This window comes from Capsicum annuum, chromosome 6, assembly GCF_002878395.1.
Source record: "Capsicum annuum cultivar UCD-10X-F1 chromosome 6, UCD10Xv1.1, whole genome shotgun sequence".
Classification (NCBI taxonomy): domain Eukaryota; kingdom Viridiplantae; phylum Streptophyta; class Magnoliopsida; order Solanales; family Solanaceae; genus Capsicum; species Capsicum annuum.
The window spans coordinates 115582741-115588310 of NC_061116.1; the positions used below are offsets into that span (position 1 = coordinate 115582741).

A 5570-nucleotide genomic window follows, 5' to 3' on the forward strand; every position below is an offset into this window, starting at 1 on the left:
TCCAACCATTAGTAACCAAAACCCCCAACCTATATTTCAAAACCAATACAAACCCACAATAATGCCATGAAAACCATTAAGTAAAACATGTTTTTAGTTTGAACTAACAATGAGGGATGAGTAACATGACTTAGATACCAAAGAAGACGAAGAGAAACCACCCTTGAGAGCCTTAATTGATCACTTTGAAGAAACCTTAGCCTCTTTTTAAACTAAGAGTATTGAGAGAGATTAGAGTGTTTGATTTGAGAATAGTAGGTTAATAAAGTCCCAAGACTATTTTAAGTTGTGGAGTCAAAAGAAGTTAAGAAGGGAAACGTCCAGAATACTCCCAACTTAAACTGTAAAAAATTTCGAAGGTGGGTACGATTTGGACCCCTCACTCGTACCCATATCATACGAGTGGTGTTGACACCTAATTTTTTCCCTCCACATTTCAAATCAATTCTTGAATTTCTTAAATTTTAAATAGTTTTAAATTATTTATTTTAAGTTATTTTGAAATAAATTTTGACCTTACCTTTTGAATTTAGGTTAAAATAATATATTTAGTAATTATCAGTTAAAGAAATTTCTTTAAAACTTATTCTGAGTGAAAAATTTGATTAAATTGTAAATATTCTATTTTTTTTATAATTGATTAAAAATAAAAATTGATGACATAATTAGTTTCTTAATTTTTATTTATTATTATTGATATTATTACAATTATTTAAAAAAAAAAGAGAAATAAAATAAAATTGTGTTTCATTATATTTATTTTTTAAAATTATTAAATTTGAGAAATTTGCTAAATTAATTGAAAGATAATTTCATCTCAATTTTATTTGAATTTATCCAATTATGCCCATTTCATTACTACAAAATAACCTTCCTATTCTTTTTGGGCCAACCATTCAGCTGGCCCATTTTCCCTTTTCATTTTTCAGCAAACCCCCAGGCCCAAATAACACACCAACCTGCCCAAATATCCCCTGATCTGGCCCACAACCTTATTTCCCCTTCCTTTCCCTTATATCCACCAACCTTACAGCTGCAAGCAACTCCAAACACACCCATTTTCAACTCAACCACGGTAAAATCCAGAACGAAAAGTCAACAACGGTAGATCATCTCCAACGGGCTAATCCGGATTTCGCTCAATATCGTTCGATCAGATTCAACGCGGAGGGTCAAGATTAATTCTAGTTTGAATTTCAAATCCTTCATCCTAAATTTCTTATGGGTTTCCCCCCAAATACTATGCCGAAAATCTGCTATAAATATCCATTGAGGGATAGACGGTAAAGGGGGATTTGGGAAAAAAAAAAAAAAAAAAACTTGAAGGTTCGGGAGGGCTTCTAACCTCACGCAACCAAAAAATTCTCAAAAATTGAGTACCGACGAAATCAAGTGTAGTTCCAGTGGTGAAAGCTTGTCGTGATAGGCTCATCGTCCTAGTTCCTGGTGGTTAAATGCTTGAGTCGTGCAAAACCAAATTTTAGGTATGTTAAAGCAGTAGTTGTGAATTTGGGGAGGTTTTATTTCTCGTGGTGGTTAAATGCTTGAGTCGTGCAAAACCAAATTTTAGGTATGTTAAAGCAGTAGTTGTGAATTTGTATTAAAAAAAACAAAGGGGGGAAATATATACTAATACAAAGTTGTTAGGCAGTAGCACTAACTGGTGGGAGCCAGTACCTAAAGTTATTTATATTCAATGTATGGCATAAAATAAGTTTGAATTTTAGAATTTGTTTATGTATACGTATGGTATACAAAAGGTAGTTACTGGTTAGCCTATATGATTTTATTTTAATGCAGTGTAGCATTTAACGCAACCTCATGAATGATGATGCCCTATGGTTTCCTTGACAATGTATGCCTTGTCTTTTCTTTTCTCCAGTTTGTATATAAATTCTAAAGATGGGTAGTTGTTATTTTGTGTGGGATCTCGGATCAATTCTATTTTTGAATCATGAAAAGAATTTATATGTGAAACTTAGATGTCTAGATATGATTAATTTCACTTTGAATTGATAGCTAATTCTTATATTTTTCTTGATGCATGTGAACCGACTTGAGTCTCAGCCGACGCCATCGCCCTTGCATTCCCTCGGAATCAAAAACCATCTTTATTCGAGTCAAAAATTTTCGTCAAATCTGCCTAGGGACTGGTATACATTTGTATACAGCAGATATACAAAACGCAACAGCAACAGCAACAGGGCTGATATACAGTAAATATACACCAGATATACAAAAACGCAGCAGCAACAGGACTGATATACAGTCAGTATACAACTGATATACACTTCCGAAAATGGACTGAAGTCCATAATTCAAGCCCAAAACTGGGCAGCTTCATTAATGGGCCAATTGAGGGCCCAATTTTAATTCTTGCGTCATTTTTGTAACTTGTATTGTTTATTTGTGTGAATTAACATATTCAATTAATTAATCTAGATAAATCTCCTAAGCCGTTACCATTTTATTTTATCACGTATTTTAGTCGATTCGTGATTTTCTCACTTAATATAACTAAATAGTCTATTTGAATTAAAAATAACTCTTTTCAAACACAAGAAACTATTTTTTTTTTTTTTTTACTTATAAATTTCAACTTGTCATAATTAATAAAGATATTTTTTATTCAACACTCTTAACATTTTTCCAAAGTATTATATCAAATATAATCAACTTTTTTTTTAACGATGATAAAAAAAAAAAACTTCATAATCCTCTTCTTTTACAAAGGCAAAATCCATTTCCCTTTTAAGTCCGAAAAATTATAACTTAGTTCAATTCAAATAAATTGTCTTCTCCTTTGATTAAGTGTCATTTTCTTTAAAATGTTTAATAAATATGTTCTATAAAATCAAGTCTTTGTAAAAATTAGCCACTTTAATTAGTCAAGTTAGTTTTTTTGGTACATCATTTTTAAATGGATACTCTAAATGCCTTAAAAATCTTCTTAGGGCGTTAATTGAACCCTTATCCATTATCTCTAGTTTTAAAGGTTTATTTCTGTTTTTGAACCTTTGAAACTCTCTCAATTTTTCTTGACTTTTCTATAAAAATCAAGTGGCGATTCTGTAAATTTCTTAAAATTATATCTAAATTTTCTCAAATATTTTGAAATAGTCGTAAGAGGTCAAAACCATTCTCTCGCCAAAAATGAAATCTGAAATCTGAAAAAGGATAAAACAAGTGGTACCTTTCACTCGTACCTTGATCAGAATATTGGACATCACATTCTGTCCAACATTTTACGACCCTTAGCCTAAATCATACCCTATCCGTATGACTAGTACACTTCAAGTCTTATCCTAAGCAGAAATATCTAGGTTAGACACTGGACAACATACTATTTGGACCCTACTTCTCGTATCATGCACATACGACTCGTATGAAGTCTTTTCGTACCAAGAACAGAGCATGGCCAACATCACATTGATTAATATACGACTATGACCTAGACCTATACCCACACCATACGACTAGTATGGTGAGTCGTATGATCAACAGAAGGCACAAACTCACGAAATTTTGCAAGGACCAGAACCTATGACGTTTCAAAAACATACATAAATAAATCACACAATTAGATCAAGAACAAAACCAAGACAACACTTAAAAGACTTAATTTGAAGGTAAATTAAAGTATCTTATTAAATGGACTTAATTTGGTATCAGTATTAATAGAAGTATTAATACAAATCAATACTTCTAAAAATATATATGTGGAGAAAACACGCCAACAACATGCATATAATTACAAAATAAAAAAAAAACTAAAAGAGAATCACCCCCGAGAATTTGGGTGCATGGGCGTTTTGTGTGCTTAGGCATGAGAATGGAACCCTTAAAAAACTAAAAGAGAATCACCCCCGAGAATTTGAGTGCATGGGCGTTTTGTGTGCTTAGGCGTGAGAATGGAACCCTTTCTATAGGCAATGGATTTTACACACGCACGCACGTGCACACACGCACGTGCACACACACACGTGCACACACACACACACACACACACACACACACACACACACACAAATATATATATATATATATTTAGGACTCTTGATTTCTTTTCATACATTTTAAGATTCATATGCTTTACGTTTTATAGGACTCTTAATATTTTTTTCATATGTTTATTTTATGAGACTCTTTCCATATACTTAAGAAGTCCTTAATTTAATAAAATGACAATCGGAGAAAAATAGTGAAAAGATAATTGTGTCTGCTATAGAGTGTTTTAATGACGGGCAAAAGGTTCAAATAACTTTTCTAGGGGTCTTCGTACTTTTAATATATTATAGATGTAGATAATTCAAATAAAATAAGGCTTATAACTAGATTTTAATGAATTTTCAATTTTAAAATGTTTAAGATTTATAACTAAATTTGAATGAATTTTTAATTTTTAAATGTTTACAAAAAATATTAAATGACAAAAGACTCAAATCACAGTTTTAATGAACTTCACGCTTTTAATGTATATAGATAGATATATAAATTAAACAACAACCATAATTTGTCACAAGTTTAGTTCATCATTTTCTCAGATATTCCTAAATTTAATTAAATAAATTTACATTGAATATATATATATATATATATATATATATATATATATTAATTTTGAAAATTTATTATTGTTGTTCAATTAATGAAATATTAATTAAATTTTTAAGATAAAATAAATACTTTCTCTGTCTTTTTTTTATTTGTTCATTATTAATTTAAATATAGCTTAAAGGCAATATTACACTTTAAGTGTGTGCTTGGTATATGGAGGAAAATGTTTTCTATGAAAAACATTTTCCAAGAAAACACTTTCTAGAAAAACAAGTTAATTCTTATTTATTTTCTTATGTTTGATATTCAAGTAGAAAAATATTATCAAAAGCATTTGAATATATTTAAAACAAAACAATGAGAATAAATTGGGTAAGGCAGGTGGGATAAGAAAAAAAATTTTAAAAATTAATTTTTATTTTTTTTTTTTTGGTGGGGGGGGGGGGGGGAGATAGTAGGGGATGGATAAAGAAAAGAATTTTAATATTTTTAATAATTTAAAAATTAATTTTTCGGTGGCTGGGGTGGGTGGGCTGGTAGGCGGTGGAGTAAGAAAAGATTTTTGAATTTGTTTTAAAAACAAATTAAAAAAATTAATTGTGTGGGTTAGTAAAAAAATTGAAATTTCTTAAAAAATAAATTTAAAAAATTGTTTTGGGGGAGGGGAGGGTTCGTAGGGGTTAGGGGGTTGGTGTAGGTAGGGGGTAGTGTAAGAAAATAAATTTGAAAATTAAAACAAAAAATTAATTATTATTTTTTTTGGATAGGTGGGCGATAAGGCGTGGGGTGGTAAGATTTTTTTATTTTAGAGTTGGAGTGGGTAAGAATTTTTTTATTTTGGGGTTGGGGTGTGTGATTTTGAGAGTGGTATGAACATTGCAACATGTTTACCCTACTTTGATTAAGAAATTCATTTTCATTAGTTTGAAGGAACTTGTTTTCCTAGAAAAAATATTTTTCAAATTTTTTAGCCGAATGAACATGAGAAAATAGAAAAAAAAAATTCCAGAAAA

The 5570-nt window shown here is 30.4% G+C and overlaps 1 long non-coding RNA gene across 1 annotated transcript; it reads left to right on the forward strand.

The window, feature by feature from the left end:
* Positions 1–977: 977 nt before the first annotated feature.
* Positions 978–2455, forward strand: LOC107873324. Its single transcript, XR_001675258.2, has 2 exons — positions 978–1570; positions 2068–2455. It is a non-coding gene; the product is annotated as an uncharacterized LOC107873324 (long non-coding RNA).
* The last annotated feature ends 3115 nt before the right edge of the window (positions 2456–5570 follow it).